The 14,243-nt window shown below is 46.0% G+C and overlaps 1 protein-coding gene across 3 annotated transcripts in view; it reads right to left on the bottom strand.

Moving 5' to 3' along the window:
* The window catches only part of CPNE8 (copine 8), a 2,424,038-nt gene that overhangs the window by 634,773 nt on the left and 1,775,022 nt on the right, over window positions 1-14,243 (bottom strand). The gene's annotated exons all lie outside the window — the stretch shown is intronic.

The following is a 14,243-nucleotide window of genomic DNA, read 5'->3' as shown; positions in this document are numbered from 1 at the left end:
CAAGGAACAATTGAAAGAGGCCCAGACACGCACTAAGCGTTATGCGGACTCCAAAAGAAGACCAGCGCCTTCTTATTCTGTTGGTGATCAAGTCTGGTTGTCCTCGAAACTATTACCATGATATCTACGGCCAAACAAATTAGCCCCTCGGTACTATGGACCATTTTCCATAACAGAAATCATCAATCCTGTCTCATTCCGACTCAAGCTACTTGACTCCTGGAAGAAAATACACCCAGTCTTTCACACTTCCCTATTGAAACCCTACATCCAATCCACCCGAAAATCCTGCAGACCCAGTCCTGTTGTTGTAGACGATCAGCTGGAATACGAAGTGTCCAGAATATGCGATTCCAGGTATAAACGGGGTCGACTTCAATACCTGGTTGAATGGAAGGGATATCCTCCTAGCGAGAGAACCTGGGAACCAGTTTCTAACTTAAATACCCCTCGATTGCTTAGAAGATTCCATCTCATACACCCGGGCAAACCTGGTGGAACAGGTATTCGGAGGAGGCATGGTGTCATGACCCATAGAACTTGCCCCTTCTGGACTTCCTGGTCCTTATCGCGACGGGGGTTGTATTCCTTGTTAATCCCAACATGGCCGTGCCAAGTGACTTGCCTCGCACCAGCCTTCACGTCGCACACGGCATGTTCTATAAATTGGCCACACCCCCACGGCCCCACGTGTCTCAAAGCTATCATTAGGTAGTGACTTGACATGTGTGTGCTGTTCGGCGAATTCACTTTTCCTAGTTTCCTGGTTGCTTCTTCCTTCCTTTCACCCCTTCCCTCTAATTCTGCTCCCGGAATTATCATCCCTAGCGACCGCTAGCTTTTTCCTGGACATCCTGGAACTGCGACCTTCCCGGAACTCTGAACGCGCTCTGCAGCCGGACGAGACTCTAGCGAGCCTATACAAGACCCGATCCGTCCACAAGAGGAATCCTCCCGCGGAACAGAGCAAGAAGCGATCCCAAGTGAGACGGGGGAAGATTTACAACAGAGTGCACATTTTGGTGTGCATGGGGGCAGTGACTAGTTGAGAGAAGCTCATGTCGCAGAGTGACTGTGGTAGTGCTGTAGCTTTGTGATCTGTGGGATAATTGTAACCTGAATTGAAATCACCTAGTATGGTACATTTGTTTGGGGGTTTGAGTAGCGGAGTGATGAGTAATGGAATGTCGGATTCAGGTACTTTAGGAGAGTTAGGTTGGCGGTACAGGAGGAGAATATGTTATGGAGTTCGTGGGTTGATAGATAATTTAAGCAGTAGCATTTCATAGCCAGTGATGGGCAACACTTACTCCAACAGCAATGTTGCGATCTGCCCTAAAGATGATATACACAGGGGGAATGGCGAGTGCGAGCAAAGGTCCGGATACGCTGTGTAGCCAGGATTCTGTGGTGGCAAGCAAGTCCAAGTCATGATCTAATATAAGGTAGTGGAATTTTATAGAATGTGCATACTTTTATATATTTTGCAGAGAAACACTCCGCCTTTGCCACTATGATGGCCAAACACTGGAACATGCTACCAAGGGAAATCTGCACATTAAAAAACCACCTGAAATTCAGGAAAAGTCTAAAAACCTGACCTTCATGTGCAGACACAGCTAAGGGAACATCATGCGCGCCACTAGACATTCAGCCTAGAACACATGACATGGTACTCAGGAAACTAAAACAACGATGCCATCACATCAAGACACTGAAAAAACAACTATTAAAGCGAAACACCTCTCACCATAATGCTCTAATCACAAATCCTTGATTTCTCTCTACCTTACTCACCACACACAAATGCAATCCAGCCACTTTTACATGGCTTTCCAAACAATTAAGACCCTTACCACATACTTCCAACATCACCAAGGTATACCTCTAACTACAGCTGACATACTCAGACTCTTATCAATACACACCCACACTAAAGGCACATGGCTGTCTCTCTGCACATAAAGCTTTTGATGCCACCTACACTTCAATCATAGAAAATGTACAAGTAGAGCTCCGGGTATTTCTGTTCTGCAACCTCAATACAAATGCACTGCAATTTTACTTTTCCCTCTTCTCTCAACTAACCCAACCCATCCACCTCCTGCCAGATGCACCAGAATGCCTGGGGACCATGCTAATGGCAGCGTTGTGTGGGACAAATCCTAATAACATAACGTGACATTACACAATAAACTCTCTCCAGTAAGGTTGTTGGTGCCTTTCCTCCACCGCCAGATTGTTCCTTGGAACCATCTGTCATTCACAGTTTTGATTCCTATAGTCTCTTCTCTCCTCTACAGAAATAGTCTTCCTCCATTGGGATAAAACCATCTCCTTTGCAGCTGAAGGCAGTTCAGGCAGCGAAGGGTCTCCTCTAACAAGCACAGTGAGCAGTGGAGTTTTTCTCATATTCCACAGTATGGACAACCACATTCACTCTCCCCAGTTGTCATTGGCAGGATCCTCAGGGCTCTACCAGCTTCCTGTTTTAGGGTGCTGGATTTCTGTCAATTCCACCCCTTCTACAACAGCTCTTCTCCTGCTCCTCCTTGACACTATGCATTGGGCTTGTTCATCCTCCCACTGAAGGCTCAATGATTTCAGATTGGGCTCTCATCCAAACCCTCAAACACCCTGTGCTGGGCCAAATTACCTTCTCAAAGCTTCCTGCTCCTACAAAGCACCACCTTACTATTATTATTATTATTATTATTTTTAGTATTGTTATTATTATTATTATTATTATTATTATTATTATTATTATTATTATTATTATTATTAGTGTATTTATTGAGTGCAGACCTAGCTTGGGGGAGCAACAGAGCATTTTCCAATCATAGGGGGAAGAATAAGGTAAGGGTACACAGAAACAAGGGAGTGGGGATCTAACAACAGGAGAGGGAGGGCAATAGTCAGAAATTGATTTTCAAGTAACCAGGGGAGGAAAAAGTGGGGCTCAGATCACCCAGTCTCTGGTAAGGTGGGGAGTGGATGGTGTGGTGGACCTTGCCAATGTACTGACCCCCCCCTAAAGTTCCAATTCTATCTGCTCCTGATAATCACATCCATCAGCCACCTGAAGTTCTTCAACCGCAACTCCAACTTCCTCCTGATTTCCTGTATATTGCCCTCCTCCTGACTCTCAACTCCAATCTATGACTGATCTCTCTAATCTTCTCCTCAACTCTAACCTCCTTCCGATGTTCCTTAATCACCTTGATCCCCTTTTCTTTCCTATTCACCTCCAGCCTCCTGCGCTCCAAGCTGCCTTCACCATCTCCTCTCTGCACTGTTAACTCACTACTAACTTCTGGCACCACCTCTTTCTTTGAGCGCACACAAGACTACGGTTTGGGCTGGTTTTTGGTGTAAAGCGTGGTATAAATATAAATACAAATAAATACAAATACAAATACACTGCGGGTCCCTCTTTAGATTGGTAACTGTGCGTGAGGGTTTTTCATCGGTGTGTCATGATTGGTGGGGAAGCAGGATTGGTTCAATATGATTCTATTATGTGAACTATACATGCTGAATGAAGAGTATGCATGTCACAAGCTTGGTGGGCAGAGGATTTGAAAAGCAAGTCTGACATCTTGGATTTGCTATTTTCGTTCAACCACGCATGCATGCCAGAATGTAGCATCTGCAGTGGAGCTATATGTCTCCCCAAAGTAGCACTGAAGGTAAAAAAGTGTATCATCTATGTTATTTTTATAGTTACACTAGCAGAAGTACCCGATCTTCAAACGGGTTCTGTAGACAATCATGATAACACTGATCCTGCAGGTCGCTGTTCGGAGTCGCTTATCACTGTTAGGCAGAAACCTGTGCAGTTCCCTTAGGGACCACTGCAAAAAGTTTAAGACTACAGGTGTTAGCTGCAAACCCAATTGGTAGCAGTCTGCATCACCCAGATTTACCTGGTAGCTGTGGCTGAGCAGTCAGACTTCTCTCAAGAAGAGTTAGGCAGTATGTAGAGTATACACAGTAGGGCTAAAAATACACTAGTACAAGCAAACATTGACCAGAGCTTTGGTATAAAAGTATATCATTATTTATTTAAAAACACACTTGTAAAAATACACTGGCACTAATATGTCAAGCAAGTTCAAACACAGTCACTAGAAATATATACACCTCCCTAATTAATTATTTGACAAGTCTAGGTTAATACACCACTTATTTAGCCAAACAGAGGTCAGCGCGTGACCATAGATGGCACTCCAATAATTATTTAAAAATGGAGAGAAAAGGCAGAAATAGGAAAACACACAATACCAACGCTTTTAAAGAACTACAGCAAGGCAAGAAAGGCAGGGTCTACTGTAGGAAAAACGTTCATGGGCCAGGCCCACTCTTGGAGAGAGCAAGGCGGAATGTGCCCAAGATCACACATTTGAAGTACACTTTAAAAGTCTTTGCAGATAGTTCAAAAAGGAGTTGTATCAGTTCAGAAAGGTAATGTTAACGGGTCCGAGGTCACCCCAGGATAGGGAGTCAAGGATTTATGGGACACCTTGAGCAGTCTGTTGCAAGGGAGGCCAGGCGGGACACAGTACCTGAAATGGCGAGAAAGCTCCAGCGGGGGCAGTTGTTCCTGGCAGCGGGTGCAAGTTGGTGCTTCGTTCAGGGGAAGAGAAGATCTCGATGTGGAGGAAAGCTGGAGGTTGTTGCACTGCCAGGAAAGAAACCAGCAGCGGAGATTCCCGGTTAAAAGGTACTACCCTTTTATTCGCGGTAGTGGTGAAGCGTAGCTATCCGGCCGCCGGGGTGCTTGGCACGGGTGATTCGACCACGAGACGATCCAGGAAGGCGAAAAAAGGCAAACTGGTTAACCCCACCAGCTCAAAGGAAGAAGACTCTCCTGGAAGAAGATCTTCTCTGTCGTTGGGAAGTGGTGAGTTCGGTTCAGCAGGGCTCCACCGGTGGTGTCGTCATTGCAGGTCGGCTCAGCTTCTCCCTCTTCGGATTCTTTAGGTCCTGTGGCGACTTCTGAAGTTCCAGTCCCCAAAGCCCTGCTTTTATGCAGCAAAACCCCCATTCACCATCCTAGCTGTCAATCAAACATGCTAAGTGGTGAGCCGGGCGGCTCACCACTGGGCCAATCACACAAGAATGCGACTTGAGTTGCCAAGGCAACTCAGTCCAGGGTGCCTGTTCCCCCCTCCCACACATCCTGTAGACCCAGACAGAGTGGCACCACTTTTGGGGGCTTCTGTGCAGAAGCCCGCCAAAAGTGGAACAAAGGGCTCGACTTGGGTTGGAGTTACAGAGGCGAACACAAACGCCATTTTAAAACCGATTCCTGGCAAAAAGACCCAACCGGGGAATAAATATTAAATAAGTAACCCGGCGGTATCTTTGACATTGCACCAAAAAAGTGGTGCGTTTAAAATGAATGGGAAAATCCCATAGGAAATATTCTGGTGGAATATTTTGCGTGGTAACCACTGCCACCAGCCAGAAACTCGACAAGCGGGGACTGGACAGTGCCCCCTTGAAAAACAGACCCAGGGGTAATCGAATTACCCCTACCAGTACTTCCACAATATGATGGTTTATACTGGTTCTGTTCACAATTTAAGACTAGTAAAGTCAATGGTGACTTTACATGCCCTGGGAGACAGTAGTCAGTCCCAGGGTATGGAGTCTATGTTTGGGGGCCACTATGACACCCCTGTGTTACTGCACTGAGGGTGCTGTGTAACACACTTACCAAAAACACATGAAGCCCTATGGAGTAAAAGACCCCATAGCCCATAAAACACATTACAAAGTCAAAGGACATTCTCAAATCATGCCTAAGAGTGGAAGAAAAAGAGTCTCACTCTTAGCAGGAGAAAAAAATTAAACCCCAAAAATCCAGCAAAGGTGCTGGGGGACTCACTAGGTTTGGGAAATTAGCCTATACAGAGAATTCTCCCTAACAAGCAGTTTATGTGCTTTTGCACCCTGCAGTAAACTGCACTGAGAATGGATGCATGTGGCCGGCTGGCATACCCCCGAGCATACGTTGGGGGGTAGGCGAGAGTTGGTGGGCTGCTGCATACTGGTGTCTGTGCTCTCTCCCCACCTGTCGCCTCACCCTGGCGTGGTGCAGTTTGTTCCTGTGCAAATATCTTGAATACCTTGCATTCTAGGTCCTGGACCTCCTGTTTTGTTCCTCGTGACGGGACGGTCCTTCTACGACCAAACTGGTGTTTCGCCGATTTCAGGAAACCGTCGGGGGAAAGGGTTGGGGTATGCAAATGTCATGTAGCTAGTAATGTCCGGCGGGTCCTAACAGGTAACTATGTCAAATCTGGTGCAGATTGGTGAAACTGTGCGGAATTGTATAAGGAGCAAAGCTTTGCCAAGTCACAAACCCACAAACAAATGTTGACTTGTGCAGAAAGACGCTTGAGAGAAGGTGATCAAACCAGGTGAACTAAGTCTTAGAACAGGGGAGGCTGAAGAGGAAGGCTATGCTAGAGTGCCTGTTAGGAGATTGGCTCAAAGACTGCCGAGAGTCTGGCCATGAAAGAATACACTTGAGAATAGCCTGAAAAGGCTGTAACCCAGGGAATGGTGGTGGATGCAAAACCACCAGACTAAACTACAGCGGTTTGCAATTTTGAAGGCACCCACATGGGGTGAGGTGTGAGAAAGCTTACCTGGAAATATGTAGGTGGGGGAATAATTCCTGCCCAAAAGAACCCCTAGTTAGTGGTAGGATACAGGACTTGCCCTGGTAGGCATATATAGGCTGCAGCATCTCTAAGAAATGGATGTGTCAGATTCACCTGAAGACAAGAAAAATACCACAATAAAGCCAAAGATAATGAAGTGCTGTTGGGCACTTTAAGCGTCCCTGAGTTTGTGAGGGACTGTAAGGATACCTTCCTGCCCTTGCAGCTTATGATTTAGTTTAGAGATTGGACTTTGTACTTACTGTCATTTAGCATACAAACTCTTTTCACTGATTTTGAAGTACTGCTCCATCCTGACACTCTTTGCAAGAATTATACCATGTTTGGGTGTTTTCCTGCCTCCTATTTGCACATCACACTCTGTGAAAAATACCAATCAAGGTGATCACATGAACCGGTGTGCTGGCTGTTCTGTTGTATCTGCCTTACGATACACCTCCCTGCCAGGTGTAGCCACACTGACCGCAGTGATTGTGGCATGGCATTCAGCCACAGCCAAGCTCCTGCATTAGCCAGCCTGAAGTTAGTGGCCACCCCAGAGGGCTGCAATTCAACCATGTCTGATGGCTTTTGGGCCAGATCCCATCCTGGCTTGCTAGCACAGCAGCTTGAATGTCCTTTTTGGATTTGTTGGGTGCATAAATGATCCCTGCTCCCGCTCTTAAACATGTTCCAGGTTGGGTGGTGGCCTAGAGTGCTACCAAATGCTCATTTTAACATGTGTTGCCATCTCCACCCAAACAGGTTAGCTATCTTTAAAGTTCCCATTGCTTTACCCCTCACTGGTATCTGTGGACACAGACACACATTGGCCAATCAACTCACTAAAACAGCTATGTGTCTCTGTGGATAGTCTGCTGGGACCCTGATATCACTAATAGGTATAACGGTCAGAGGAATCAATAGAAATAGGGTTCAACCCTTTATTTTCTCATAGGAAGAGTTTGAAGAAGCTCACTAGGACACAGTGGAAATGCAGTCTTTAGGTGCAAAAGAGACAAAATTAGAGAATGCAGGTATATCTTCAGGATAAGTTTCATTTTATTAGGCTCGGGTTATAGGTACACATCGAGTGCCTAGAGAGATGGACCTGCTGGCTTCCACCACACACGTAGCCAGCTTTAACTGTCATTACTAGAACCCTTGATGGAGTAACACTCTGTAGTGACCTCACCCACTACATGCCATCACAACATTCACTAAATAGACAAACCAGCAGACATAAAGGAAGATGCCAAAGGTAACAAATAGGATGGCCTAACATGATGGGCCGAGTACACAATGGTCAGGAGAGAACACAACATATGAATGCAGGAATGGTGGCAGCAATTTGTAGACGATTCCATTCCATTCCAGAGAAAGTGGATTGGAATGGAAATAGTGTCCAGATGGAGGACGAACAAAAATAGGTGAAGAGCCTTATCTTGAAGGGCCTACGGTCCAATGTCCAAGTATGTTCCCTATGCCCAATTTCTAATGTCCAAGTATGTTCCCTAATCTAAAGGATCCACAGTTCAGGGCTGAAATACTCTGCATGCTCCCAAAGTCACTCACAATCTCCTATTTTTAAAGTGGCCCAGAACGCTTCATTATTGTCCTTGACAGTTGCTCTAAAAGACAAGGTGCCCTTGTAACCAAAGTAACCATGTAACCATAGTATCATCACACTCCCAGCATTGCAATTCCTTATGCTTAACTCCACTTGCCTTAATAGACACATTCACCAGGAAGTAGCAGGCATTTCTCGACCTTGGCTTCGGTCACACTCCTGGGCTTACGCCAACAGCAGGCGCTTGACCAGTTCTCAAATGTCCAGCCTCTGAGAGGCTGCAGCCCTAGTTAGTTAGCAATACTTCTCAACTCTGGTGATCTCATAACCTCCATCATGATCATGGCTATACCCCCAGAAGACTAATAAAATGCTGCTCCTTCTTTATGATCTCTGGCTCTTATAAGCTTCTGCGTAACAATCCCCAACAGGCTCTTATTAAGGTGTCCTCTTCAGAGGGTCAAGAACTGAGAAACACTGCTCAGTGACCTCTGCCTTCTCTCCTCTCCAATCATGTTCTTTCCATCTGACCTCTCTATATCTCTCTACACTTTCCCAACTCTCCTGCATTCTGTCCTAGTTCTCACACTGCTTCTTTACTTCTACCTTCTTTTATACTGTTGAGGCTGTTTTGAATGCCCCAATAATGTCAGGGATAGGTTCAACCATTTGTCAATTATCCCCAGGCTCATGGATTGGTCTAAGTGTCATAGGATCTCATCCTTCCAATGTGTTTCACCTTAATTCGTTATTACACTCAGGTATTGTGACTTCCCCTAATCATCACAATCTTAAAAAACCCCATTGACTAAGTGATACATGGCAAAGGTCTCACAGGGGCTAGTTGCCACCTAGGGTTCATAAAGCAGGATGGCACTTGTGCAGGTCTGCAGGTCACTTCCTTCTTCCATTATGTGACACTACGTTCTGTGCTCTGGTTTGTGCACAGCATGCAAGCTTTAGGGGCCCCTTCTCCCTGTAAGCCAGGGGTAAGCCTGTAATGTGTAATAGTAGTGGGGTTGCAAGCAGTTTGTCTTCTCCACTGTTAAAGATAAGCAGGCATCTGTCCACAAACAAGGTTGTGAGTTACCCATAAACTCTTTGATAAAAGGATGTCCTTTCATTTTCCTTCGCTCTGGCGGTTTATGACCGCTCAATCAAAACACTGAACATTCTAATTCTATATGATTGCTGATTTGGCCACCTCCATGTCTCCCCCAAAGATATTGGTTTAAAATGTGAACTCCCAGGCATGACACCAATGATACTTGTATCTTTAGGGAGAGAGAATAGCTGCCCATGTGAGCACCGTCTTCATGCCTCCAAGTGGCATGGAAAGTCTCTGTGAAACCAGGGAAATGGGGCGTCTGTCCAGCAGGCAGTGAGTGGAGTTTTATAACTGTTAACCTTGCTTAGGCATAATATTTACCCACTGGGAATCTAAAGCTAGCAGCAGCCGCTAATGTGCAAGCCTGGGTTGAGGAATCTTGAGATGATGTGGGATATATGAACCCACTCAGCTGTGCTTTACCACATCGCTTGGCTGCATTTGTGCAAGACACAGCAAAAGGGCTGCATTGGCTCCTGTGCGCACCAGTATCTCAAAGCGATGTTTTTAACAACCAAAAAGATGGCTGCATCATCCTGCCACCCACATTTCAGGTGGGGTGGAACAGGGGACACACTGCAGGAGTGTGCCAGCGTGCTCTGAGACATTTAACTGGAATTAAGTGAAAGAGGCAGCGTTGCTTTGCTGAAAAAGCAATATTCCCTTTCCAAATGAAAACTTGTTCACCTTTAAAAATGCTGCTTGACGCTAAATTCTTCCATTCCTCATGAAACTACTTTGATTGAAAAGGCTCTGCCATGCCCAGAAAAAGTCCTTGTGCCTCTGTAAAACCGGGCATAATTCCTGAATGAAAGGTCCAGTCAAAGTAGCTTGGAAAGAAATCAACAAGGATCTTTATTTTCACTAATACGGCAACACGCGTTCATTTTCTTTACAATCTAGCAAACATCAGCTGTCTTCAAAAGAACTTTAACTATATGAGCCTGGTCAGTGTCATATACCAGTGTTCAGATAAAACTCATGCATTCAAAGAAAAATGACTTTAGCTGCAAGGACATTGTGGAAATCTGAGTGAGCTGCCCAAAACCGAATTAAAGAAAGAAATGTCAGCTTGCACCACGTGCGAAAATAGGCTGCTTACAAAATAAGGAAAAATTAATGCCTGTGTTTTAAAAACAGTACACTGGTAAATAAAAGTTCTACTTGTCTTTAGAAATATAAAGGGCTTTGTTACTGGGGAGAATATATCACATTTGTTATTTGATGTAACAAGCTTATTTAATTCTGGATTTAAGATCAAAAGTGAAAGATGTTCAACCCAGGGTGACTTGAGTTACAAAGTTGAAAAACAGGTTTCTGCCAAAAGGGCTATCTCTCCCAGCAGATCCTGCCAACCCACTGATAATTATAGGGAGCAACAGACTTTCATCTCTGTTGGAACCCAGGACAATGAAGTTCTCAGGGAAGGAAGCCGGAGGTGTGAAAGACCCTAAAACCTCAATCAGGCTGAAGGAACCCCCCTTACCCTCCCAGCCTGCTTGAAAGGAAATGCCAGTTGGTGTCAGCTGAAAAGAACAAAGAAATGACAGACAGTGACTCCCATTTGTTCTAAAGACTATTCCATAAGGAAACTTTAAAGACTTTTAACTCAGCAACCAAAATTGGTAACAATGTAGAGTTTTCGCAGTGTAAAAGTAAATTTGTGGCCTTTAGTTTAAAACTTGGTGGAATGTAGTGGCACCAAGGGGATAGAAATAGTGATATATGTGGAATTACAAGAAAAGCATCCATGTTGCAAATGTAAATTGTTGTACATATCTTCCTTATGACAATCCCCACTCATGTGTAAAGTTGTAGAATTTGGATAATTGTAAATCCCAGTGAAAAGTGTGAACAACTGGTAGAGGAGCGAAACCAGGCCTCACAAACTGGGGGTTTGGATTGAAATATGTAACCTGTGTATCTGATTTACTAAAAGGTTGCAATTTTGTAATTATGTGTTTGTGGCAAATTTAGATTTTAGTTCCAGTAACTCTGGGAGGTTTCTGGACACTGTAAATATCACCCCATAAACATGACATCATTTTTCTGAGATCCAACCAGCAAAGAGCTAGGCAGAGACTTCTACCCTTACCCAATCCTATTGTTAGAGGCGTTTGTAGTAAAGCCTGCCACTGTCATATATTGTGATGATGTCACCTGGTATTATAAATAAGAGCCCCTGACAACACACAGGGACACTGATTCCTTATGTCGTACGCCAGCGTCATGTTCCTTTCTGTTCCTGTCTTCATCTTGCATTTATCCATCTCAACTCCAGATCCCAACCACAAGGCCAAGCATTGTTGACCCTACTGCAGCTGGGCCTCAATTCTAAAATAATCCCAATAACCAAGGGAAACGCTGTGGTGTTTTGGGAAGCATCCTGAATTAGCCTTGCTGCTCACTAAATGCATGTCTGCTGCCATGCTGATATCCAGCTGATCTATAATATCCAGTAACCAGAATTGCCAGTCCAGAAGGACTATCCTTTAGTATCCAGTCCCTGCCCCGCGGATCCGGTCCTGTTGATTTTGTCCGGCTGTCCTTTGTTAGACCAGATCCGTGTGGTGACCCGATTGCTGACTGTCCAAAATCCAAAAACTAAAAGTGGACTGTGAGTATCAATAGGAACCATAGAAATTCATAGTATACCTTTCCTTGCTTTGTTCCATCCCAATCTCTAAGTCATCCTATACTTATCCTGATAACTTGTAATGTTGTCATAATCATTCTTGCCACCCTGTCTTTGATTCCTTGTGCTCGCGCCAACATCTTTAATCATTTTGTCTAGTAAAATCCTAAACTATTAATCCTGTTTGGAGTGATCGGACTGGGTCCGTCAGGGTGGGCGCGGAGGTGCTAGGATTGAGCTTGCAAGTCAACCCCGGAGCTTACTGTGTCTCAATCTGGTAGTCTAGCCTGAATGCCCTAGTGTAGAGTAAAACTATCTTGTTAAACTGATTTCTGTTCCTTTTTCACACCTTCATTTTTTCAAAAACGCACCTCACTAGATCTTGCATAACTCACTCAATTTACCAGCTAGAGACCCAATTACAATATTTAACCTGTTTTTATTAAAAACTATTTTAGTAATTTAGGCGGGAATGGCAAAAGTTTGCTAATTTTACAACGTGTCATTTTGATTATTAACTGTTCTCAATCTTCCATTCCATTTCGAATTGTATGCTTTAGCTCAATCCACTGCTTGTGATTGCTAGTATCTTTCCAGTGTTGCTCCAGTAAAGAATTGTGTCTGTTTCAAGAGTTTTATACACATTCATTCATTTATTCATCCATTTCCGAGTGTCATTTTAGGATTGCCAGGGTTTGAAATCCGTTTTCTTTCTCTCTTGTTTGGCGAAGGAAGGTCTGATTTAAATTCTGTTTCTTGTCTGTCATTCCTGATTACCTGCTGATTCTGTTTATCCACTTAAAATTGATTATTTGTGGGATGAGGGAACCTTGCAGGGGGACATTCTAACTCAAGTGCTATTTTACCTAAAATCAAAAAGTGCTCCTATTCCCTGGTGTTTTGTATATGTGTCAATACAAGGTTAAACCAAGTGCTTTGCTTACATCCCTATTGTTGTAATCACCCCATTGGTGATTGCTGCCCCATATTAAGATTGTAAGATTTCTTTTAATTTTCAAATAACTAAATAAATATTTTATTTTATCAACCAGCCTGGTTCATGGTTCGTTGTGACCCGGGGTATTTGAAAAGGGGGTGTGATATGAGTGGTTTATTGTCGTGTCTCAAGCAGCTCCGTGCGATACGCTCAATGATCCACCGCTCACTTTAGCCTTAAAACACTAAAACGACTGAAAGTCGCCCTATCCGTCAATGAACGCCTGGGGCACTCGAAGCTGAAGTTTGGAACGGCTTCGTCCCTCCGATCAGCCACCGCGACGTGGGAGAGAAAACGCTGCGACCAGAAAATGGCGGCCGCTTCGAGACCCCTCTCTTTACCGAAGCCTGCGCCCTAAACAGAGATGACGCGAGCCTGCCGAGACCCGAAGCACCCTGCGACTGCTGAGGAAGTCGGGTGCCAAGTGATCCGAGCTTGAAAAAGCAACCCGTGCTGACGGGAGCTCGGACCTGCGCCCCGGCGCCCCGAGCCAGCGAAAGTGGGAGGGCCTGGAGCGGTCTCGGGCCACGAGCGACGGGCGCGGCGCAGAGCCCGCGCTAGGCAAGCTGGGAGTGAGAAGAGAGGAGCCCGGAGCCGACCCGGCTCACCTCGACTGCACAGCGCGACCCCCCCGGCTGAGGCTGCAGCCCCGGGCTGGAGCGCCAGTAAGCCCCGCAGTGTGACCGAGGGACGAGGGGACGGGTGGTGCTACAGAGGCCCTGCGGCCATCACCCCACCGCAAGACAAAACAGCGGTGCCCTCGTGGACCCACAAGAGGCAGACACGCACGCCCGGTGGCCGTGGGCCGCACCAACGCTGGGCTACACGCGGCAGCTCCACGAGACCTGCAGTGAATAATTGCGGCCACCGGAGCCGATTCCCACAACTGGCGTGTCAAGCAATAGGGAGCCCCAGACTCCAATCGAGTGTGTTGGAAGAACCCGCGGATCGGCCCGAAGACAGGCGGTAAGAAATCGCGGGGAGGGGGCTCCGGGGTCACCACTGTCCCAGCATAATGAAAATAGTGCCCTGACCCCCCGGACCCTCTAGCCCTAACTCGCTCACGCCCAGTGGCAGCACGCCGCGCCCGGCGTCCGGCAGCGCCAGGCAGGACTACGTGGCCCAAGGCACTCACAGGGGCCTCCATAGAGGGCCCTTGAAGACATCAGCGCCCCACCAAGTCGATCCAGCGAGCCACCGACCCCCAACCCACATCCCGACAGGACTCTGGGTGCGGCCTGAAGCCGGGGCGGGGGTAG

Source organism: Ambystoma mexicanum, chromosome 12 (assembly GCF_040938575.1).
Source record: "Ambystoma mexicanum isolate Mex_15411 chromosome 12, UKY_AmexF1_1, whole genome shotgun sequence".
NCBI classification, from domain to species: Eukaryota; Metazoa; Chordata; class Amphibia; order Caudata; family Ambystomatidae; genus Ambystoma; species Ambystoma mexicanum.
Note: the sequence above shows the minus strand (reverse complement) of the source record. Positions and strands in the feature narration are given on the sequence as shown.